The sequence below is a fragment of the Aegilops tauschii genome, chromosome 1 (genome assembly GCF_002575655.3).
Source record: "Aegilops tauschii subsp. strangulata cultivar AL8/78 chromosome 1, Aet v6.0, whole genome shotgun sequence".
Classification (NCBI taxonomy): Eukaryota; Viridiplantae; Streptophyta; class Magnoliopsida; order Poales; family Poaceae; genus Aegilops; species Aegilops tauschii.
Genome location: NC_053035.3, coordinates 23,932,298 through 23,958,441, shown reverse-complemented (window position 1 = coordinate 23,958,441; position 26,144 = coordinate 23,932,298). Strand labels below are relative to the sequence as shown.

The 26,144-nt window shown below is 49.0% G+C and overlaps 1 pseudogene; it reads right to left on the bottom strand.

The window, feature by feature from the left end:
• Positions 1 to 1,397: 1,397 nt before the first annotated feature.
• On the bottom strand, positions 1,398 to 23,690 carry LOC109775783 (uncharacterized; annotated as a pseudogene).
• Positions 23,691 to 26,144: the final 2,454 nt, after the last annotated feature.

The window sequence follows — 26,144 nt, the reverse complement described above, 5'->3', positions numbered from 1 at the left end:
CCACGAAGGTATCATAGAACACGGAGGAGATGACTATAGTGGACAGAGGTGGGGGCTGAAACAAACTGACTCAGGATGTGGACAGGATAGGAGATGTCAGGACGCGTAACAGCAAGATAGACAAGACTGCCAACAAGGTGACGATAGCGAGTGGGATTAGGAAGAGGGTCACCATCAGAGGCACGAAGCTGAACGTTGAGCTCCATAGGAGTCACAACTGTGCCCTCATCACCAAGAGCAGCGCGAGCAAGAAGATCCTGAATATATTTTTCTTGGGAGATGTAGAAGCCATCAGAGGTCGAGGAGATCTCAATCCCAAGAAAATAGCGAAGTGGACCAAGATCAGTCATGAGAAACTGGTCGCGAAGGCGAGCCTTAACGAAGGCAATTTAATCAGAGTCGTCACCAGTGATGGTCATGTCATCAACATAGAGAAGGAGAAGAGTCCGACCACGAGGAGACGTGTGAACAAACAACGCGGGATCATGATCACTAGGCAAGAAACCAGCGGCAGTCACCACAGAGGCGAAGCGCTCAAACCAGGCGCGAGGGGCCTGTTTGAGACCATAGAGGGAGCGGCGAAGTCTACAGGCCATACCATCAGGAGCATAGTACCCCGATGGTGGCTGCATATAAACCTCCTCACGCAACTCGCCATTGAGAAAAGCGTTTTGAACATCAAGTTGAGGGATAGACCACTGACGAACAGAAGCCACAGCAAGAAGAGTGCGGACAGTGGTCATGTGGGCCACAGGAGCGAATGTCTCATCATAATCGCGCCCCTGCTCCTGCTGAAAACCACGGGCCACAAGACGAGCTTTGTAGCGCTCAAGAGAACCATCGGAGCGAGTCTTAATCTTGTAGACCCACTTGTAGGTGATGGGACGGACACCGGAAGGAAAGGGGAACCAGATCCCATGTGCTAGAGCGCTCAAGAACAGCAAGCTCTTCGGCCATCGCAAGCTGCCATTCAGGCTGAGTCATGGCAGTCCGATAGAAAGTGGGCTTAGCAATAACAGAGAGACAGTACCGATCAGGGGAGTAGCGATCAGGCGGGGGGCGAGGCCGAGCACGGAGGTTGTGAACCGGGGGAGGCGTGGGAGGAGGTGCACCAGAGGTGGGAGGATCGTCAGAGGAGACATCCTCAGTACGAGATCGACGAGTATAGTGGAGAGGAAACGGTGAGAGAGGGCGACGGACTGGAGATGATGGTGGAGAGGTGGAGGAGGAGGATGGAGAAGACGGGGTCGGTGGTGAATGAGAAGAAATGAGAGGTGCCGAAGGAAGAGGTGACACATGAGGCACATAGCAGGGTGTATCGGGAAGGAGAAGGAAAGAAAGGTCGTCCACAGTCGAGGAAGAAGAACGTGGGTAGTAGGAACGAGACTCGTCAAAATTCACATCACGCGAGATGCGCAAGCGACGACCCACAGGATCCCAACATCGATAGCCCTTGTGCTCATCACTGTAGCCAAGGAAAACACACTCAACCGACTGAGCAGTCAGTTTGGTGCGTTCTCGAGGGGGCAAGAAGAACATAGCACACGCATCCAAACATACGAAGAGCTAAGTAGTCAGGAGAGCGACCAGTGAGACACTCCATAGGAATACCACCCTGCAGAGCAGTCGATGGCTGAATGTTGATGAGGTAGGTGGATGCTGAAACAGCCTCAGCCCAAAAATGGGGTGGAAGGGAAGCAGCAATCATCAGCGCACGAGCCGTCTCAAGCAAATGACGATGCTTTCGTTCAGCAACGCCATTCTGAGCATGAGCACCAGGACACGAGAACTGGGCAAGAGTACCCAGTTCCGCGAGAAAACCACGCAACAGCTGAGAGATATACTCTCCAGCAGAGTCAGCACGAAAAGTACGAATGGGCGTGGCAAACTGGGTGTGAACCATGGCAGAAGAACGTTTGTATATAGGGAGAACATCGCTATGAGATTTCATGAAGTAGAGCCAAGTGTAGCGAGAGAAATCATCAATAAACAAAACATAGTAGCGATGACCACCTTTCGAATCAAAGGGAGCAGGACCCCAGACATCAGAATGAACTAAGTCAAAAGGACGCTGAGATACAGACTCACTAGTAGGATAAGGTAACTGAGTCTGTTTGCCAAGTCTGCAACCATTACAATGTACTAAGAGGCCCTGACGAACTAAAGAAGACAAGCGAGAGCCACAGATGTGACCAAGGCAATGATGCCACTGCTGGAAGGACGCAGACGAAGAGGCAGCAAGAGCATGAGAGCTGGCAGAAGTGGTGGCAGCGGAAGGAACACAAAGCCAGTCAACCTCCCAAAGGCCCTCTGACTCACGGTGCCGGGGGCCAGCACCAACCAAAGCCTTGGTGCGACGATCCTGAATGGAACAAGAGTCGGTATCAAGAATGACACGACAACCAGAATCAGTGAGTTGGGCAGCGGAAAAAAGATTCATGGTAAGGCGAGGAACATGTGAAATACTCGGAACAAAAAAAGATGGAGTGGAAAGAATACCACGACTAGCAACAGGGAGCGATGTCCCGTCGGCAGTAAGAACATTAACAGGCGAATCAAGAGGTCGTAGAGAAGACAACGCGGAAGAATCAGAAGACATATGAAAGGAGGCTCCAGAATCCAGAACCCACGAAGATGTACCTGACTGTGTAGATGCCGGTGGTGGTGAGGAAGGGGATGCAGTCACAACAGCAGCGGAAGCAGTCGACGAGGAGCCTGAGGAAGCAAGGAGACGCTTGAGGCGAACAATATCCTGGTCAGTGAGTGACGGGGTCGAGGAAGACACAGGAGTCCCACTGGAGGAGGAGGAGCGCCTCTGGTCTCGTTTCTTCTGGCGACAATCAGACTCTGGGTGACCTGACCAGGAGCAATAACCACAGACAGTGTCACGGCGTGACGTGCCCTTCTCAGCATAAGGAGGACGGCTCACCCCCTGGAGGAGTAGGCAGGAGCGGCGGAGCAGTGAGGCGAGCAAACGACACAGGAGCTCGGGCGGCCAATACTGACGGAACCAGAAGCAACCCAGCAAAGCGAAGGCGTGTCTCCTCAGCACGAAGCTCAGCAAGTATCTCGAAGATAGGAACACGACCACGAGCAAGCAGGTGAGCACGTCGAGGCTCAAACTCAGACCGGAGACGAGATAAGAACTCATGGACCCTCTGAAACTCGAGATCTGAACGAGTAGTCTGACAGCAACGACAGGTTCCACAAACAACTCTCCGAAGAGAGTCAACCTGGCGCCAGATAGCAGAGCACTGTGAATAGAACTCATCAACAGAAGAATCACCTTGCTGCAGTGCATGCTCCTGGCGCACCACAGATAGGTAGAGAGCATCACCAGAGGGCTGATAGCGCTGACAGAGGTAAGACCACATCGCTGCAACGGTGCCAAGGCCCATGAACTCTGAGGCAAACTGAGGGAGGACACTCGCAGTGAGAACAGCAGCAGCTCGAGCACCATCATTGCACCACTGAGTGTAAGCAGACAGATCATCCCGGTACACAGAGAGAGCATCGAAATAAGCGGATACCTGCTGATCATAAGCATCAACCGCATCATCATCCAGAGCCTTGGCAGCATCCCGGTCAGCCTGAGAAGCATCAACAGCAAGGACCGGCGGCACTGGTGGGATTGGGGCCACTGGCGCAACCGGGCATGGTGGACAGGAGACCTCGCCAGAGAGAACACCCCACAGAAGGAGTCCACGCATATGGATGCGCATGAAACCCACAAACTCAGAATAGTTGGTGCCATCAAAGATCACCGAGCACCGAGGAACCGCGACATAGCCCGAAGATGACATACTAAGATATCACTCTTTTTTTTGAAGTCAACAAAGGCAGAAGACCCGATCTGGATCGAACGGGATCGAGCGAGAGCTCACGCACTCGCGCATACACCCGAGGCGAGGGCCAGCGGCTGTCGGCCGAATGAGAGCGGGCGGCGCAGGAGGGGCAGCTGAGCGAAGCAGCAGCCTCACCAGCAGCACACGCTCGGGGGCCGAGCGGAGCAGCAGCTCGACAGCAGGCCAGGCGGAGCAGCAGCTGAGCGAAGCAGCAGCCTAGCAGCAGCACACGCGCGGGGCTGGGCGGAGCAGCAGCCCAGCAGCAGCACACGCGCGGGACAGGGCGGCGGGCAGGCGGAGTACACGATGGGACCAGGCAGCGGAGCGGACCGGGGCGGGCGGAGTCGCGGCGAGGAGGACCGGGGCGGCCAGATCCGCGGCGAGGACAGCTGGGGCGGCCGGATCCGCGGCGAGAAGAGCCGGATCTGGCAGTGGGTGGATCAGGGGAGGAGCTAGCACGGAGTTGCAGCGTGCGGGAGAGAGGGGAACCTAACATCTGATACCATGTTGGACAAACAGCAACTTGTATTCACTGAGGGCCAAAGATCATTACATATACATATGTGGCAAAGTGGAGAGAACCCCTTATACAATGGGGATATACCGAAAAGGTACTATACACATCTTACATACTAAAGTTGATTGAGACACTCATTTTGGGTCGCAGGGAGTACCAATTAGGGTGATCATTTGCCTGTGGAGGAGCCACTGTCCTGCAAGGAATTCACACATTCAATTCAAGAAAGACGAACATAAGAAAGACGATCATTTGGGGACAATTTTACTTCTCCAATCTCTGCACCAACTAGGGATGCATACGGCTTTTTAAGTATGAGTATTAGGATTTTTTATCTCAGTTACGCACCGAGCCTAGTCCTCAACAAAGAATAGTAGACGGAACTTTCAATTTGTTCCCCTCGACCCCGTGTCGTCCCCGTGGGCGACCCGGGGGTAAACCCTCGCCGCCGCGACTCGACCCCTCCTGCCCCTTCCCCTCCTCGCCGCCGTCCGCAACGCCGCCAGGCAAAGCCGGGCCGGCAGGGTGGCGGCGCGGCTTCTCCACCCTTCGAGCATCACGGGCGGGGCGGGACGGCCAGATCGCAAGGAGGCGCCAGGTGGCAACTCTTGGCGGCGTCGTGCGCAGCGCGGCGTCGTCGTCTAGGATGCGAGCTCGGCGGCCGATCCAATCTTTGCGATGCGGCGGCGATGGCTGTGGCGGCGTGGTGGTCGGCCCTGTCTCGGGCAGCGGCGGCTACAGGCGTGGCGCGACCCTGTATCGGGAAGGGCGGTGGCTGCGGTCGGCGCGCCATCAGGCGTCGGATTGGCGGTGATGGCATGGAGGCCATGGTGGTCTGGTCGGCGGCGCCTCCGGTCAGATCTGATATGGCCGGTACAGCTGGCAATGTTGGCCATCTCCTCCGTCGGAGGTGGTCGGCCTGATGCTGGATGGTCAGATCTCGAGATCAGTCATCTAGCTCCGGCTGCGAGTCGGGAAGACATAGTTGCCGGTGAAAACCGAGATGATCGCAGGCGATGGCAACGTTCTGTGTCGATACCATGATGAAGGCATCGTCGTGTAACTATTGTCGACCTACTCGTGCTGCTCCAGGGGAACCCTAGGATCTGGTCCTCCAGATCGGATGATGGCGGTACTACGGTGTCATTTTCTCTCTTGAGAGCATCGTTTGTGGAGCAGTGCTGGAAGACAGAGGCAGGAGGTGGAGCGGCTTCGTCTTGCACGGAGATTTCGATGGAGATGCCAAGTCATGCCTGGTTGGCAGGTGCTACGCACGACAGATCTTCCAGAATCTTCGCGTCTGGATGGACAAGCACTGGCCGGTGGCGCCGTTGGTCGTTGTGGTGGCGCCGACGAAAGGACAGACTAGCAAGGATGATGCGGATCTCTCTACTGAAGATGGGACAGCGTCCGATGAAAATGGCGATGTCTAGAACGTATGCAGGTGGTGTTCACTTTAGGTCTGCTGCACCGTTTGTTGGTTCCGATATGTCATGTGGATGGATCGGCGACGACACCGGGTTTAGATATAGGGAGTGAGGGCACTCCACATTATCGAGTTTTGTAGGTGTGAGCGGTGGCTTCGGGTGGCTTGATGTATATTCTTATTAGACCTTTGTTGAATAATAAATAAAGATGGCCGTATGCATCGATTGATACAGAGGCGGGTCTTAATTAACCTCCTTTTCCAAAAGAAAAAAGCTTGTGCAATAATTAATTCCACAAACTCTGTTGAGCACTTGATTAAAGTTTGTGCACAGTGACAGCAGTCTCTGTTATGCGGCATGTGTGCCTGATGGAACTGAAGAAAGAACGTGAGGGAGCTTACTACTCTGGTTGTCTATAGCACCTGCATGCTGTTTCTTGTACTCTGCAATCATGTACTATATGTCCATCCTGAAACGTGCTGGTAATTTGAACATGGTACATCTACCGAAGCAGCGCAAATCACAGCTTAAATGCATATATTACTTTATATAGCTCTGAAGCGTAGATTTGAGCCCCATTTGACCCATTCACAGTCTTTTGCATTTGCGTCAAAATCTTTATCATAAGACTGGCAAAAACACACAGACACAAGCCGCTATCTGAAAAGAAAAATTGCGGGGTAAGCTGCTATCTGAATTGACTGTGCACATGCCACAAGCAAAGTTCCAGTGGACATGATACTCATAATATGATTTGTGCGAGGATATGCTTGTTTTTTCTGCACAAAGTGAGCAGGTTTGAGCACGAGCTTCTTGCTCCAGTTCTGCAACTTTGGAGTTCATTTTCTCCAAGCTTCTGATCTTCAGCCACCTTATTTTCATCAGAGCTTACGGAACAGAAAAACGAAACAACTCCAAACTGAGTATGATGACCATTCGTGTGTGGAGGATGCCGTGTCCATGCAACCTCCGCCATCGGATGGTGATCAGATGGACGTAAAAGCTCGGGATGGTGCGAAAAGCATATTGTTCAGATCGACTGTACCTTCTCTTCAGACACTGGTGTCCATTCTTCAGTTAATTTCAGAGGTTGATGATGAACAGGAGAGCTTCAGGGGTGTTTTGTGCACCTGCATTGCTGTTAATTGTGTTTGGGGTGTTTTCTGCTCTGAAATCACGGGATGTATGTCCATTCTGAAAGGCACTAGTAATTTGAATTATTTTTTTCGAAGTTTGGTGGCAGCTTTTTTTTGAGTGAAAATTTGGTGGCAGCTTTGTGTACATGGTGAATCGGCAAGCAGAGCTCCTGCCTACTTAAGTTTCAGTGGTCGTCGCTCGAGCTCACTGGAGACATTATGTGTTTCCGTGGTTACCTGAGCTCCCCAGATGTCTGGATGAGTGCGCTTCTGCAGCTGTTGGGAAGCCGTTGAGCTTCCAGGACCAGTTTTTAATTTGACAAAACACACACAATCAGCGGTCTGAATTAAACATGTACAATATGCCACACGCAATGCTTCAGCCAATTAATAGCACCCGATCGTGCTCTACTCTACGGGAGATGAAAAACCATGTAAAATAGTATAGAAAACAGTATTCCAGATTTTTAAAAGTTCACGCATTTGAAAAAAAAGTTAAGAGATTTTTATAAGAAAGTTTAAGGATTCCAGATTTGATTTTTTCATGAATTTAAGAAAGAATCATGAATTTTAAAAAACAAAAAAGAAAAAAAGATGAAAACCAGGCCAAAAAAAAAGGAAAACCATTGCGTTTTTAACTAAGAGTGGTGTCATACCTATAATTGTCACAACTACTAAGGTGGCCTGTTGGTGTATAGCCTAATGGGAGGTCTATAGTTTGAAGCTTGTCGGGTGCATAATTTTTAAACTTTAATAAAAAGAAAAATTAAACTTTAAGTGAAGAGAAAAAAAGTTCTAAACTTAAAAAAAGAAGTGAAACTTTAAGTGAAGAGAAAAAAAAAGATGAACATACGGGCATTTACGTACAGACAGGCGACCCATCATACATACGAAAGTGGGTCAAAACTCCATATTGTGCTTTATACATTTAGTAGGCGGGTGTACCGAAGCGGGGCTCACTATAGAAACAGTCAATGGTATTTATAATTATACACATATTTGTTGTGCAGATATACATTAACCATCTATTCGGGAGAGTTGTTAGCTTTCGGCAGTTCTTCAAGTGAACTCTCTCAAGAAGAGAAACTGTTAATTCTTCTCCTTCTATTGCCACCCATCTCTTCAAATCTCCAATTTTTCTAACACGAGGTGTTTTAATGTTGGAAATGCTGCAGGTGAATTGTGATTGCATAGGCTCTTATCAAAACAAGAACTTTCAGAGCCTTAAATTGACCGAATTTGGGAAATTCATCACACATTTTACAGCCATCTAGGTGGAGCTTGGTCAAATTCCCCAGAAAAGTAAGATCTGTCACCCATGTTCGGAAATTGGTACCTTTGTAGAGTATGAGTATATTCTTAGAAACCTCAATGCAACCTGGTTTAGGTGCATCAAGGACATCCCAGTGATGGTTCAGTGTCTCTTTATTTCCAAGAATGCACGCTTTAGCATCTGCTTGAGTTACATATTGAAGACTGGATAGTTTGAATTCACCACCAAGGTTTAAGCCATGTATTTATCCAATAGTACTGCAACCAGGGCTAGAACCCACAGCAAATATTTTAATGTCTGCAGAGAAGTGACGTTCCCGAGTTATGGAGGCATGCACTCCAGTGATCTGCAACCATTAGTATAGAGATGACCGAGATTTGTCATATACTTCTTATCCTTAGGAAGTCAACCAGGACTCTCAGAAGTAGAAAGGTTAAGGGTCTGTAGATTATACAGTATGCCCATTTCCTTGTGAAGCTCTTTGATCCACGTGTTATATGAGAGATTGAGATACCTCAGGTGTTGTAAGTGCCTTGGTTCAAGTGGAAGTTTGCACAATGCAAAGAGTTGAAGTGCGTGCATATGAATGTACTTCGACAAGTGTGGTGTTGACCCAGCAGTGTGTTTATCTACAAACAATAGTGTCTAGAGAAATGTAGAGTTTTTTTCTAGATAATCATACAAAAGGGTTCCAATTTGGCGATAGATGAGAACAAGTGCCATGTAGGGCCTCATGAGAACAAGTCATTGATCACGCATATCAATTATAGTAGGACAATATTTTCCCATTACAGATGAGGCAATGTCATGCATAAGATCATGTATCTTGCATACTGTTCTAGAACGGACCCCCCCCCCCCCACCCCACCCCCCACCCCAGAATTTGCTTGACTTTTTGAAAGAATGACCTTCAAGTTAGCTTGTTACAAATTTCTCTGCCTACCTGTCGAGGAATTGTCACGGCAGATGTCCTCGTGCAAGGACTTAGTCGTGGAGCCATCGCCGCTAGGAAGCTTAAAGGGGTTAAACGGGACAAGGAACACGAGGGTTATACTGGTTTGGCCCCTTACGGTGAAGGTAAAAGCCTACGTCCAGTTGAGGTGGTATTGCTTAGGGTTTCGATGACCAGGGAGCTTAATCGCTATGCCCGGCTCTCGATCTGTCGTTTCTCTCTCTCAACCGCCGCCGGGTCGTCCCTTTATATAGAGAGGTTGACGCCCCGCGGCTCTCAGAGTCCCGACCGGCTTATAACAGTATCTGGCTCGGACTCTCAACTACTCTTGCCTTACATTACAAGTCTTGCCATAACGGCGGGTTATCACTACGGGCCTTAAGCCGCCTCCGGGTCTTAAGCCCATTATTGATCCGCCATCCTCAAGCTTGGTACTGGGCTTTACGTGATGATCATTATGACGTAACCCGGCCCCTCCTGAGCGGGTGACTCTAATGGTTATATCCTCAACATTAGGCCCCAGATTGATTTGAACCGGTTCATGTCAATCTTCAATCCCTTTGAAAGAAAATCTTCCTGCTTCTGCTTGTGCGAAAGTTATAACCCGCCGTGACGTCATCTTCTGGATTCTTGGTAACCCGCCGTGACGTCATCTTCCATTAAATTCATTTTTTATTCTGTCATATCCCAACGGATCTTATCTTTAATGACCATCCCGAAAACCGAGGCGTTTCTGTGGCGAGATAATCACGTCTTGGCCTCCTCGTTTCTCGCGCCCATTTATCAGTCACCCTTATAAATAGGCCCAGCACATAAGCCTTCATTCACTCCTTTCTTCCATCGTCTTCCTCCTCTGACACCCGAGAGCTCGAGCTCCGCCGCCGCCGCCGCGCCCCTTGTCTTCCTCAACCTTGGCCGCTGCATCACCCTGAACTGGTCCAGAGGAACGGCGGCGACCTCCGCATCTCATCAGCGCCAGTAAGTCCTTGCACCTCCCTACAGTAGATTCGCATTAGGGTTCTGTCGTTCTTCCCCTGTTCTTCGTAGTTTATCCTGAGTTCTTCACAGTTCTTCCACCGCGACCCCTTTTGATCCGAAAAACAGGGTAGAACTCCTGCGGTAGTGGTTTCGCACTCATTTTTATGCTAGTAGATCCCTTCTGTCCGCAGAAAGACCTCGTTCTGAGCTCATGAACTTCTCTGTATCAGCTTTCTAGGTCTAGAAATTTTTCCTTTCTGGACGATCGTTTGATCCAAAATAATTATTACGATCTGTGAAACTTGTTTGTGCCACACTTAGTCAAAAATTGCATCTGTTAGCTATGGCGGCTCATATCTCCGGCTTAAAAGAGGCCATGTGCTGTGAAATTTCCGGCTCATTTATGATAGAGTTTTAAACAACTTGAATGACTCATGATGCCCACAGCGGCTTAGATAACCCGACATAATTGGCCATATATCATTAGGCCCCTTCATAAGCCGCCATCTGGAATACTGAACTGTAATCTTACTCCGGCTTATATTTGACCCGGACATTTCCTTTTGTCATAGGCTTTCATCTTTCATAATGCCGCTCAAGGCTCCCAAGGCACCCATTACCTGCAACTGGATGAGATCCAATGTTACTGATGATACTTTAGCTGATTTCGTGAAGACGGGTTACCTGCCTAAAAAGGAGGTCATGTCTTATCGTGCCCCTGACCCGTCTGAAGAAAGACCTCAACCAAGAGATGGAGAGGTTGTGATATTTGCTGATCACATGAGCCGGGGCTTTGCTCCTCCCGGCTCAAAATTCTTCAGAGACGTTCTGAACTTTTTCGATCTGTGACCTCAAGACATTGGACCCAATTCCGTGTCGAACATTTGTAACTTTCAAGTGTTTTGTGAGGTATACCTTGGAGAGGAACCCAGTCTGCTACTCTTTAGGGAGTTATTTTATTTGAACCGCCAGAATGAATGCGCCAACGGGCCTAGCTTGGAACTTGGTGGAATCTCCATTCAACGACGGAGAGATTGCCTCTTTCCTTATGCTGAGCCGCCAAGCCACCCAAAGGACTGGAACCAGACATGGTTCTACTGCCAAGATACTTCTCCGGCTGATGAGAACCCTCTGCCCGGCTTTCGTGCCCTGCGTCTGGAGCCAAATGACACCCTGCCAGACAAACTATCTCAAGTTGAGCGTCAACCACTGATCCCCACCATCAACAAGATTAAGGCTCTTCTGGGAAATGGCCTTAACGGCGTTGATCTGGTCCGGGTCTGGATTTCCTGGCGGGTGATTCCCTTGAGCCGCCGCCCCGGCTTAATGTGTGATTACACGGGCCGGAAGGATGATCCTCTGCGGCACAGCCCCAACGACCTACCTGAGGACGTCGTTGACGACATGACCAAGTCCCTCTTGAACGAGAGCTTAGCAGACTGCGGGAGGACCGGCTTAAGCCCCTTCTGCCAAGCTAACCCGGCTCCGGCGGTAAGCTACCGATCTGAGCACTTTACTTTCCATTTTAACAATTTTCGTTTTAACTTCAAGGAAACCTTTGTTGCATTTTTCCAGGCTAATGACAAGTTCTGGAAGGTCAAGTATGACCATGAGGCTGCTAAAAAAGCCAGGAAGGCTAAAAAAGCCGCCAGGAGAGCCGCTCCCCGCAAGAAGGGAAGTAAGCCTAGCGCCTTAGAGCTGCTTCAGTTGGATGATAGCTCCGAGTTAGAGGTAGCCCTTGATTCTTTAGGCTCTTCTTTTGTTTTTCGTCTGCTTTTAACCACCTTATTGACACTGATTATCAGCAGGATGATACCGGAGCAAGTAACCCGGTGACTGAAGAGGTAACTATACTTTCCTCCGACTCGGACCCCTCGCCAAGGCTGAAAGTCCGAAGAGTAACCTGGAAAGTAAGATTTTTGCATCCTTTAGCTTATCAAGATCCTCAATTTCTTTTGAAGCAACAGATTCATGAGAGCCGGAGGCAAACCCGGGCCAGCAAGGATGCAGACCTCTCCTCCGGCTTACCCGAAGCATCAAGAAAGCGCCGGACCGAGGTTATCTCCAACTTATATCCTTTTCATCCTTTGGCGGGCATCACTCGCCAACCACTCAATTCTTCTGATTCAAACTATCAGGAAACTTCACCTTCCTCCGGTGACTCCATGCAATCTAACTTGCCGGCTTTCAAGACCGCACCCAGGTAATGATGATCATCTCATTTTGTGCTTATCTTATTTATGTTTTTTGTACTAACCTTTTGACTTTCAGTGCCCAAGCCAAGCTCAGCAAGAGGGCAAAGAAAAATAAACCGGTCGAAGAGCCGGACTTAACTGAACCCAACGCCTCTGCCTCTGAGCCGCCATCTGCACCAGCTCCGGAAACCGCCGCTTCAACGGAAGAACAAACCATGGCGGGTTCTAACAACCCGGAGATTCCCAGCTCAGCTCAACCGGCCGATGACCCGGATGTGGTGATCACCCGGACCGAATATGTTGAGCCGGGAAGACCCACTGTGCTGGCCAGATGCTCTGCCAAAGAAGAACTGCTGGAGCGCCGCAGGGCCAGACTGGAGATCACTGACTATGCTAACTTGAGCATTGGAGATATTGTTTCTGGTTACATTGGTCAAGTGCACAACAGCCGGGACCTGGAGATTGACATGGTAAAGCAGATACAGCAAAAATCTGAGGTACAACTCTCTTGCTTACTCCATAGTCATCCTTACTATGCTAGCCCCCAAGTCTACTACTTATGATAGAATACGTTGTAGACTTAACTTCCGGCTTACCTTTATGAACCGGCAATTATAAATAGAACCTTTCAGCATACATTAGCCCCCATGTGCCAAGTGTCTTTGCTTGCAAAGTGCTTGGGACTTTAATGTTATATGATAATTACTCAAACTGTAACCCGGAACTTGTACAGGCTGTCTGCAATAAATTTGAATCTGAAATCTCTGAGCTGAAGAACCGCCTGAAGACTCAGGAAACTAAGACCCGGAAGGCCAATGCCAAATTTGAGTTCAGTGTTGCTGCACAAGAAAAGCTGAAGAAGAAATTTGAAACAGAAAGGAAGACTTGGGCCGAGGAAAAAACGGCCTTGCTCAGCCGGGCCGAACAAGCGGAGGCTGCTCTGACTGAGAGAACCGCCGAACTCTCCGGCTTAAAACGCCATGTGCCACAGATGGTCTCCGCAATCTTCGGTAAGTCATTCTGCAAGCTTTTAACAAGCTTACATTCTTTATGTCTTATAAGTCCCACCATTGCCATCAGCTCACCTGACTTTGTTATGCAGGTCCCAGAAGCTCCAACCTTAATCAGAATGTTCTGACCAAGCTGAAGGCTGTTTACACCTTGGTGGAGCAACTCTACACCGGGTCACAGCGTGCTTTAGCCGTTGTGGCTCTGTCCAATGAGGTTCTGACTCACCTGGCGGACGTACTCAGGCGGCTTGCCGTTCTTCCTCAGCGCTTCCAAGAGCTAAGACGGGCCTCTGCAAGAGCCGGAGCTATAGCTACTCTGAGCCGGGCCAAGGCGTTTCTCCCGGAGCTAGACCCGACCGACATCGCTCTTGGATACCCCAGCCTGAAGGAAGATGGGACCCCCTTCGATCAGAAAGACTTCGCCGCCTGTGTGAAAAGCATGCGCCCGGTGACTACCATGATTGGGAATGACACAGATCTTACCAAGTATCAGCCGGGTTATGACGCGGAGAATCAGAGGATCCCAACTCCACGCTATGAAGCAGTCAGCCTGATCCCGCCGACTCGTAAGCACACCTTCGCCCCAGAAGTTGACCCAGCCGGGTTAATTGATGATGAGGCTCAATTTGAAGCTTTGAACGGCATTGACTAGAAATCATCAACCTTCCAGGTCATGGGAACAGCCGGAGGAGCGGAGAGGGATGAGTCGGAAGCTTCGACCCAACAAGCACCTTGATTTTTTTTAGGCGGCTCATGGTTACACCTTAAAACAATGCCTCACCTTTTGGGCTCGGGGAGTCTTGTAATAGAGTAAGACAAACACTTAATTTTGTCGTGCCATCGTGCACGTGTTGAATGCTTAACTCCATTGAAGCTGCTTCTTTATATTCCTCCGGGTTATATTTGATCATTTATTTTCCTTAAGCTTGAAGAACTGTCTTTAATTGCTCTGCATAGAAAAATAAATCACAAGTCTCTAGGCGGCTTACCGCATGGAGAGTCATATATCTTACACTTAACCCGGAACATAACCAAGGTCATAAAAAACCGACTCTCAATCATACCTTCGGGATAACCACAATAGCCTACCTGCAAGCCTTGGAAGTATACTTCCGGTTTATGTAACCCAAATAATGAGGTTGAGAACTCAACTCCAGTTCACCAGCATCGATAATGCTTATTGTGTGCTATCAACATTGTTAATCAAAGTTAAGCCGGCGGAGCAAGAACCGCCCTTGCACACTGTTGATATGATCAAAACAACTTGTTGCAAACCAAAAGATCAAAACTTAAGGGCTTCTGATTCGAATACGACCAGAGAACCGTCCCAAAGAGGTTAAGCTAAGATTCGAATACGATCATATAGCCCCAGTGGCGTTGGCGTTGCCGATCAAGAGGGTACCGACAGCTATGTTCTCTTTGGTTCGAATACGACCTATGTGTGAACAGGAAGACCCCAAATGACCTTGAGAGTTGTTTAACGACGCTGATTCGAATACGATCCACGTCAGTTCCCAAAGGGGGTTGAGCTATGATTCAAATATGATCAAGAAAAACTCCCCAATGAGCTCGGCGATTTGCCAATCAAGTGGGTATCGACAGCTATGTTCTCTTTGGTTCGAATACGACCTATGTTTGAACAGGAAGCCCCCAAATGATCATATTGTTAACGGCCAGATTCGAATACGATCGTAAGCCGGGTCCACCTCCAAGTGACCATGTAATGTTGTAATGGAAATAACACATTTACCTTTGGAGGAGAAAAGGACAGAGGTCCTGCTTTATTATTTATCATAATATATACATGGCTATAGAAATATGTACATTATGAGAGCCGGTGGCTCAAGTGTAATAAGGCCGAAGCTGAGCTATGTTCCACGGCCGACGGGTCTCCTCCTCCGACTTACGTGAATCTTTGTGCTCCCGAACATCGATAAGGTAATATGACCCGTTGTGCAAGTTCTTGCTGACCACAAAGGGCCCTTCCCAAGGCGGGGATAACTTGTGTGCATCTGGTTGATCTTGGATGAGCCGGAGCACTAGATCACCTTCCTGGAAGACCCGGGACTTAACCCGGCGGCTGTGATAAAGGCGCAGGTCTTGTTGGTAAATCGCCGAGCGAGCTGCTGCCACATCACGCTGTTCGTCCAACAAGTCAAGAGCATCTTGGCGCACCCGCTCATTATCCGCCTCAACGTAAGCCGCCACTCGAGGCGAGTCATGACGGATGTCGCTAGGGAGGACTGCTTCCGCTCCATAAACCATGAAGAAAGGCGTGTAACCCGTAGATCTGTTAGGAGTAGTATTGATGCTCCATAACACGGAGGGTAACTCCTCCACCCAACAACCCGGCGTCCGTTGCAAAGGGACCAAAAGCCGGGGCTTGATGCCCTTCAAAATCTCCTGATTAGCTCTCTCAGCTTGACCATTGGATTGAGGGTGAGCCACTGATGAAACATCAAGTCGAATATGCTCTCGTTGACAAAACTCCTCCATGGCGCCCTTAGACAGATTGGTACCATTGTCAATTATAATGTTGTGTGGAAAACCAAAGCGAAATATCACCCTTTCATGAACTGTGGCCGCGTCACACTTGCTAACTGGCTCTACCTCCACCCACTTTGTGAACTTGTCAACTGCCACCAAGAGGTGGGTCTTCTTATCCTTGGACCTTTTAAAAGGCCTAACCATATCAAGCCCCCAGACCGCAAATGGCCAAGTAATTGGAATCATCCTCAACTCCTGAGCTGGCACATGAGCCCGTCGCGAGAACCTCTGACAACCGTCACATTTACTGACCAAGTCCTCCGCATCAGCATGAGCCGTTAGCCAATAAAAACCATGACGAAAAGCCTTGGCCACAAGGGATTTTGAGCCGGCATGATGGCCACAATCCCCCTGGTGAATCTCACGCAAAATTTCTTGACCTTCCTCAGGGGAAACACAACGCTGGAAAGTTCCAGTGACACTGCGATGATGCAGCTCGCCATTGACAATTATCATTGACTTAGACCGCCGGGTTATTTGTCTGGCCAAAGTTTCATCCTCAGGCAATTCTCCCCGGGTCATGTAAGCCAAGTATGGTACTGTCCAGTCTGGGGTAATGTGGAGAGCCGCCACTAACTGCGCCTCCGGGTCAGGGATAGCCAAGTCTTCCGCTGTAGGCAACTTAACAGAAGGGTTATGCAAAATGTCCAAGAAAGTATTAGGCGGCACCGGCTTTCGCTGAGAGCCCAGCCGGCTTAATGCATCAACCGCCTCGTTCTTCCTGCGATCAATGTGCTCTACTTGGTAACCCTGAAAGTGTCCAGCAATGGCATCAACTTCACGGCAATAAGCCGCCATGAGAGGGTCCTTGGAATCCCACTTGCCTGACACTTGTTGAGCCACTAAATCTGAGTCGCCAAAGCACCTTACCCGGCTCAAGCGCATCTCCTTAGCCATCCGAAGACCATGGAGCAAGGCCTCGTACTCAGCTGCATTGTTAGTACAGGGAAACATCAACCGTTGCACATAACGAAACTTGTCACCTCGAGGGGAAGTTAATACAACTCCAGCCCCCGAGCCCTCCAACTGCCTAGACCCGTCGAAGTGAATAGTCCAGTATGTATTATCCGGTTTCTCTTGAGGCACCTGCAGCTCTGTCCAATCGTTGATGAAATCCACCAATGCTTGAGATTTGACAGCAGTGCGTGGCACATATTTCAAACCATGAGGCCCAAGCTCTATAGCCCACTTAGCCACTCTTCCTGTGGCTTCTCTGTTTTGGATGATATCTCCTAGGGGAGCAGAACTAACCACAGTGATGGGGTGACCCTGGAAATAATGCTTAAGCTTCCGACTTGCCATGAACACACCATAAACAAGCTTCTGCCAATGTGGATACCGCTGTTTGGACTCAATGAGTACCTCGCTAACGTAGTAAACCGGCCGCTGAACCGGATACTCCTTGCCCTCTTCCTTGCGCTCCACCACCACAGCCACACTGACGGCTCGTGTGTTAGCGGCTACATACAGTAATAAGGGCTCCTTGTCAACTGGAGCAGCAAGAACTGGGGGCTCAGCCAGCTGTCTCTTCAAATCCTCAAAGGCAGCATTAGCAGCATCATTCCAGACAAAGTCATCTGTTTTCTTCATCAACTGGTACAGTGGCATGGCCTTTTCACCCAAACGGCTTATAAACCGGCTCAAAGCAGCGATGCGGCCCGCCAGACGCTGGACGTCGTTTATGCACGCCGGCTTAGCCAGAGAGGTGATTGCCTTGATCTTTTCCGGGTTAGCTTCAATGCCTCTTTGAGAAACCAGGAAACCCAAGAGCTTGCCTGCGGGAACACCAAAAACACACTTGGCCGGGTTAAGCATCATCTTGTAAACCCGGAGATTATCAAAGGTTTCTCTAAGATCATCTACCAGGGTCTCCTTCTCCCTGGACTTAACCACGATATCATCCACATAGGCATGAACATTGCGCCCAATCTGGTTATGAAGACAATTCTGCACACAACGCTGATAAATCGCCTGTGCACTCTTGAGTCCAAAAGGCATAGACACATAACAGAAGGCTCCAAAGGGAGTGATGAACGCCGTCTTCTCCTGGTCCTAACTGCCATTTTAATCTGATGGTATCCAGAATAAGCATCCAAAAAACTTAAGCGCTCACAACCCGCCGTAGCATCAATGATTTGATCAATATGGGGGAGAGCAAAAGGATCAGCCGGACAAGCCTTGTTTAAGTCCGTGTAGTCCACACACATCCGCCAGGTGCCATTCTTCTTGAGCACGAGTACCGGGTTAGCTAAGCATTCTGGATGAAAGACTTCAACAATAAACCCGGCTGCCAAGAGCCGGGCCAGCTCCTCACCAATGGCTTTCCGCCTCTCCTCATTAAACCGCCGAGGAATTGCCTGACCGGCTTAAATTTCGGATCAATATTGAGAGTGTGCTCAGCGAGTTCTCTAGGTACACTTGGAATGTCAGAAGGTTTCCATGCAAAAATGTCCCTGTTCTCACGGATGAACTCGATGAGCGCGCCTTCCTATTTCGGATCCAGATTGGCACTGATGCTAAACTGCTGAGATGAGTCACCTGGAACGAAGTCAACAAGTTTAGTCTCATCAGCTGACTTAAATTTCATTGCCGGCTCATGCTCCGTGGTCGGCTTTTTCAAGGATGTCATATCTGTCGGGTCAACATTGTCCTTATAAAACTTCAACTCCTCTGCTGCACAAACAGATTCTGCATAAGCCACGTCACCTTCCTCACACTCCAAGGCTATCTTTCGGCTGCCATGAACCGTAATGGTCCCATTGTGACCCGGCATCTTGAGCTGCAAATACATGTAACACGGCCGTGCCATGAACTTGGCGTAAGCCGGCCGCCCAAATAAAGCATGATACGGACTTCTTATCTTAACCACCTCAAAGGTTAATCTTTCCGCCCTGTAGTTGTACTCGTCTCCAAAAGCCACTTCCAGCTCGATCTTACCAATTGGATATGCCGACTTGCCAGGCACCACACCATGGAAAACAGTATTGGACTGGCTGAGGTTCTTATCAATCAACCCCATACGACGAAAGGTCTCATAATAGAGGATGTTGATGCTGCTGCCTCCGTCCATGAGCACTTTAGTGAATTTATATCCCCCCACCTGAGGAGCCACCACCAGAGCCAGGTGACCCGGATTATCAACCCGGGGATGGTGATCTTCCCTACTCCACACAATAGGCTGCTCAGACCATCTTAAATAGCATGGAACCGCCGGCTCAACAGCATTCACAGCCCTTTTATGAAGCTTCTGATCTCGCTTGCACAGACTGGTGGTAAACACATGATACTGTCCACCATTGAGCTTCTCTGGATTGGTCTGGTATCCCCCCCTGCTGCTGCTGCTGATGACCCTGGCCGGACTGCTGATTAAAGCCCCCTTGAACATTCTGAGAATTGGAATTTGAGCCGCCGCCCGGGCCATGAAAGCCGCCGGCGCCTGAGCCGCCGCCCGGGCCATTATTGCCATTGAAGGCATTGGAATTTTTGAAGGCCTTCATGATTGCGTAGTACTTCCACAGATGAGTGGCTGGCTTTTCCCTAGAGCCATGCCTTGGACAAGGCTCATTCAACAACTGCTCAAGCGTCGGGCCTGACCCGCCGGCGCGGGGAGGCGGTCTCCCCTTGCGCCGGTGGTTGTTACCCTGTGAACTGGCGTTGGCCACAAACTCCATACTGCCATCAGCCTTACGCTTGTTACCCCCCTGGTTCGCCGGGTTATGCTGGGGGCCCTTGCCATTCCTATCCTTTCATCATCCGACGCGGGATCCTTGGTACTATCAGAGTCAGCGTACTTAACCAGTGCCGTCATCAGCGTACCCATATCGTTGCAATCGCGCTTGAGCCGCCCGAGCTTCATCTTCAGGGGCGCAAAGCGACAATTCTGCTCTAACATTAAGACTGCAGAGCCGGCATCCATCTTATCAGATGAATGTATTATCTCTTTGACCTGGCGAACCCAATGGGTTGTCGATTCACCCTCCTGCTGCTTACAGTTAGTCAAATCCACAATTGACATAGACTGCCTACAGGTATCTTTGAAGTTTTGGATGAACCGGGCTTTTAGTTCAGCCCAAGACCCGATAGAGTTTGGTGGCAGTCCCTTCAACCAAGTGCGGGCAGTTCCATCCAACATCATGGTGAAGTACTTGGCCATTGCTGCTTCACTAACCTCCAGCAACTCCATGGCCATCTCGTAACTCTCGATCCAGGCTCCGGGTTGTAAATCAGCCGTGTAATTAGGCACCTTCCTAGGCCCTTTGAAATCCTTGGGCAGACGTTCATTGCGGAGAGCCGGTACCAGACAAGGGACACCTCCAGTCCTCGTAGGTATACCCGCATCGATAGAAGCCGTCGGATAAGCCGGGGGTGGCTGGTAAGCCGTCAACTGAGGTGCCTGCTCCGCCTCTTGCCGTGCTCTGTCTTGGTCTACCGCGTGAAAGGCTCCGTTATGAGCCGGGCCGTGGCCAGGAGGCAAGTCATTGCGTCGGACGTTGCTTGACCCGGTCGCTGAGACCATGTGTCTACTGTAACTCGTGCTCCGTCCTGGACGAGGGGTTGAATGAATCCTGTCCCGGCTATAAGAATATGCCTCCTGCTGCGCCAGAGCCGTCTGAAGGAGTTCTCTGACCCGGCGGGTTTCAACCGCCGTTGGAGAGTCGCCATCGATTGCGAGAGCCGCCAGTCGCGCCGCTGCGGCGACCATGTTTTCCAACGGGTTGGCATAATGACCCGGTGATATTGGCACATACTGAGGCGGGGCAGCGTTCACCCGGGGAGGCCCCATCACTTGGGGCTGAATTGGCGTTCCAGCCCCGAGCGTCGTGACCTCTGGCGGGTTACTGGGCCCTGCACCAGGCGTGTTGAAGAGGTTACGAGGATCGTAAACCGGAGGGAGTCGAGATTGGGCCTTTTGATGCCTCCTTCTCATGACCTCATTGGACGCGTTCTGATCCATCGTGAGCCGGAAGGACTGTGCCTGAATCAGCTGAGTCTGGGCGTCGAGAGCCGCCCTCTCCGCAGCCATCCTGATCCCTTCCGCCGCTAGATCCTCCTTGGCTTTTGCTAGATCCAGCTTTAACTGTGCCACCTCCATGTCATGCTGAGCTTGATCCGCTGGGGCGACCGTAGCGGTTAACAGGGCCATCATCTTGTCTGTGAGATCCATCAGCACCTGAGCCAGCGAGGGCACAGGGCTTCCTGCCCCGGCGGTGGGGTTTTGAACAGGTTGTGCGCCAGCCATGAAGATTCCAACCCGGCTCGGCGGCTCAAAGGGGTCCGGAATACTGTCGCCATCGGAACAACCCCTGAGCCTGCCATCTTGAAGTTGGTATAACGAATCGGTCTCCTCTGTGGATGACTCGCCGTCAGAGCGAGCGGCCGTCTCATCACCAGATCCAGATCCTTCAGAGAGCTCTCCATGGACGCATCCCACGAAAGCACGCTTCAAGGCAGGCAAAGTCCGAGCGGGTCGTGCACGTTGAGCCGTCTCGATGAGATCGGTGCAGAGGTCCGGCTCAGGGCCCGGCTCACCAATCTTGCCAATAAAGACATGAATTCCGCCGAAGGGGACCCGGTACCCGTACTCAATTGAGCCGGCGTCGGGGCCCCAGTTTGCATCGTCGATGTAGAGCTTGCCGCGACGACTCTTGGTCATCCGGCCCACAGCGTATCCCTTGAGCCCTTCGAAGCTGCCCTTCAAGAACTCAAATCCACCGTGCGCTGGCCCCACGGTGGGCGCCAACTGTCGAGGAATTGTCACGGCAGATGTCCTCGTGCAAGGACTTAGTCGTGGAGCCATCGCCGCTAGGAAGCTTAAAGGGGTTAAACGGGACAAGGAACACGAGGGTTATACTGGTTCGGCCCCTTACGGTGAAGGTAAAAGCCTACGTCCAGTTGAGGTAGTATTGCTTAGGGTTTCGATGACTAGGGAGCTTAATCGCTATGCCCGGCTCTCGATCTGTTGTTTCTCTCCCTGAACCGCCGCCGGGTCGTCCCTTTATATAGAGAGGTTGACGCCCCGTGGCTCTCAGAGTCTCGGCCGGCTTATAACAGTATCCGGCTCGGACTCTCAACTACTCTGGCCTTACATTACAAGACTTGCCATAACGGCGGGTTATCACTACGGGCCTTAAGCCGCCTCCGGGTCTTAAGCCCATTATTGATCCGCCATCCTTAAGCTTGGTACTGGGCTTTACGTGAAGATCATTATGACGTAACCCGGCCCCTCCTGGGCGGGTGACTCTAATGGTTATATCCTCAACACTACCTTTTCAAGATTGTCGCCTTCCACCAATGGTATGTAATCATGTGCTATCCATAGCTGGATTAAAATCTCCACATCAATCTGGTAATCTTTAGGAAATACTGCAAAAAAATTAAAGCATTGTTTCAAGTGTGATGGCAAGTCATGATAGTTGAGTTTGAGTATTGCTAAAGTTCCCGTCTTCTCATTGCCCGTGTTGCTTCTGGTTAGTATGTTCTTCCATTGTTTCATGCTAATGTTATTACTCAACATAGATCCAAAGTCTTTGGCAGCCAAAGGGGATCCCCTACATCTATCTAGAATCTTTTCAAGCATGTCACTTAGCACATCTTCGTTTGGCTTTTGCAAATTAACTGCTCTTGTCCCAAATGTTTCCTTCAGGAATACATTATCTAGATTTTTGAGATTATGACTATCATTAGTGCACGTCTTCATAATTTGAGCCACTTGTGCATTACGAGTGGTCGTCAGTATTGCAATTTCCTTAGCATTGTGCTTCAGGCAGGTCTTGAGTTTTTCATACATATCAACATCTTCATTCCATACATTATCCAACACAATAAGGTATCGCTTCCCACTTAATTACTACCTTCTGAAGTTGCTGCAATGCCTTTTCATGATTAATCTCTTTGGTCTGACAGATGTTTCTTGCAACCTTAACAATGTCAAAATCATCACACACCCACCACCACCTTTGGAGCTGGAAATCCTCCTTTATTTCTGGGTCATTGTAGACAAGCTGAGCAAAGGTGTTCTCAGCCAGCACACCCATTCCAACAATGGGAAGGGCGATGAGATCCCTGTCGCTAGCTTGACCAATCAATATACTCTAGACATCCTGACAATATGTCATTCTCAGAGTCGAGTATGGTGGAATATGTAATGCGCCACTACTTAGATGCACTGGCGCATCTAGAATTGGACCAACAAGGGGGCAACATTACGAAGGGTTGTAGTTTTTCTTTTTGCAAAACGCATTAAAAATAGTTCATAAAGTATTGAATATACATATGAATGCACTAGTAAAAAAACATCTTGGAAAGTGTGTGGGGGGGAAATGGCCCCCATGACCCCCACATTAGATCCTCCCATGCTTAGATGGGGTTGCGTGTTGCATCTGTTTGAATCCAAAGGTGTTCATCCATGTGACAAGGTCCTCAATGGTTTGCACAATTCTGCATAGTTTCTTGCCCATCCTAAAACGAAATATGATGGGGTTGTGGGCAGGGAAGAGGCTTATTGTATCAAAGCCAAGTTCTTGTAACGCCCGTTCTGGGCATCATGCTGGAGTACCTAGTACTTGAGCTCGTCGAAGAAATCGGTCCCCTCAAAGGCTACCTTCTTGAGGGCGTCGAGCCAGACACCCACTTCGCGCCAGAAAGCTTCTTTCGCCGCATCTTTGATGATGCGCAAGACTGCTGCCACATCACGCTCCAGGATCTCACGGTGCTTCTCCATGCCATACATGACCTTTTACTTGTCCGCCAGGAGGCTGGATGCCTTGTTCATCAACATGGATGCCAACGACTTGACCACAAACTCCATCATTGGTGTTCTCCTTTCACAACTCCTAACTTACAAGGAACACATAAGCCCTATATGGAAGAGAAAAAGGTGTGAGATTGGTGCTGATTTCCCACGCCGAGAGGCCGCGTATAGGGAAGGAAACCTAGCGGCGGCATGGAATAGAGATAAGAGGGAACGAGATGTGCAGCGGAGCCTTGACCTGCGACGGCAACGGCAACGGCCTGCCATCATCAGACCACAAGCCTTGGTTTGAGACATCTAGTTAATTACAACATATTGTATCATGAATAATTAAACTGTATATGAGAATCAACCTGAAGAAGCCATTTTAGGTCTTGTTAATCAAACCATGTGTTTATGATGATCGGTGTCACTGATGAACAGATATTTCCACAATCATTTGGATTTAAATATTTTGTTGATTTATATGCACATGGTCGGTGTGTCGCCTATTTTTATGGTGGTTGTCCCAAGATGGAAATTAACAAGATCTAAGAAGTTTGTGGCTGTATCAAAAATGTTGTTTTTTTCTTTCTTTCAGCCAACACTATTCATGCTAGCTAGCTTAAATGTACTTGTGTAGTGAAATATTTTAACGTGAAGAGAATCTTGTGATGGAGAAAGAAGCGTCATTGTCAGGCAATAGAGAGAGAAGCGCTAGGGGGACATTATAGTTTTCCTTTGAAACTCCAAAACACTATTTTCATAACCAAGATGGAGCCTGACCCATCGGATGTTAATATCCCATATATTGTATGTGCCTTTAGAGATATTATTTCCTTGACGGCTCTGGTACACTTGAAGGAAGAACAATAAAATCCCAAACATGTGAAGTTGGTGAAGCAATGAAGTCTGCACTTGCACCGTATCTATAAATAACTAGCTTCCTCATGAGTAGAAGCAGTGCTTGAAACTATAACAAAGGTGTGTGACAATCGCGTACAACACACACAAGTCTTTGGAGAGAGCAAAAGTAGAGGCTACAATGAGGTAGCACCGAAAGTTGAATGGGACATCTTTTAGAAATGAGATACATTGGAAATTTAAATTATAGAGCACACAGAGTGAGAAGTTCAATATGACTAATCATCCGGGGCTAGCACCCGGTACCATTCTTGGTGATTACATGAGCGATGATGTACAGTTTGAAATGGCTGAAGTAGTAGCTGTCTTTAGATAAGAGCACGGGAAGCCTCTCGTCGAACCTGATCAGCTCCCGCCTCTACCAACGATGATGCGAAGATTGCATAACTGGTACTTGGAAACCTGCAGCAAGGATGAGACTGACAGTATTTTGGTGGCAACTAAAGATGAGCATGACTTCATTGGAGTCGACCTGATGCCTGTTGAATTTATGGAATTATTTCAGTTATTCAATCAAGACGCCCTCGACAAATAACTCATGACTTGCTATTGTCTGTAAGTATTACTTCTGTAATTAAGTCTCTAGCTCAGCTCGTTCATTGCATGTATATATAATTATCCTCACTATATTATGCAGATTGAAGATCGTCGAATGCAAAAGAGGACATATCTATGACATTGGGTTCATTAGCCCAAATACCGTAGATGAATGGATGGAACAAAACTGAGTTGAAGATACTGAGGAAACCTTGTTAAAATCATTACTTCGACATCAAAACAAAAGGGAAATACTCTTTCCTTACATCTTCGAGTGAGTGTTACTGTCTTATGCATATTCGGTTTCGCTTACTCGAGGTTAAGTACTGTAATTGATGAGTTATGCATGTGCAGCTTCCACTTTATTCTGCTATCCATTAAGCTTAACGGGGGAGTAGTAACTGTCTTAGACTCGAGACGTAAAGATCCTAAGGACTATGCGGACATGAGTGCAATGCTTTAGAAGTAAGTTCAATCAATATCGCACCATATCGGCAACTTTCGTTCATTTCCTGATATCAAGTAATCATTTTCTTTGCCGAGCAGGGTTTGGAAAAAGTTCACCACAATGGTTCTGAGTCTGAAGAAGGAGCTGCGATTTGCACACCCCAAAGTAAGTAGTACTAGCTAGTTCCGCGCATCTCTCATTGATTCTAGTTTCATCAATACCGTTATCATGCTTGATTATCAGTTTGATTGAACTCTATTCTCGTAAAGTGCTTGTGCCAGGCACCCGGGGCTAATTTATGTGGATACTACGTTTGCGCGTTCATGCGCCACTCGACCTCTGAGCGGGGCTCCTCTGACCAACAATTTCGAGTACATGAACAATATTCATAATTTTATTTTATTACCATCAATTGTGTTGGGTTTCATTCATATATATGTATTGACCCCCTTCTTTAAATTAGATGCGGCAGATGCGGGAAGAACTCCTACCAAATGATCTCATACGAGCAATTCAAGAGGAATTGGCGGGATTCTTTCTTGACCACGTCATACATGAAAAGGGAGAATACCATACGGAAGTTCAAATGGATTTTCGGTAGATGATGTCAGGGATCGTAAGATATG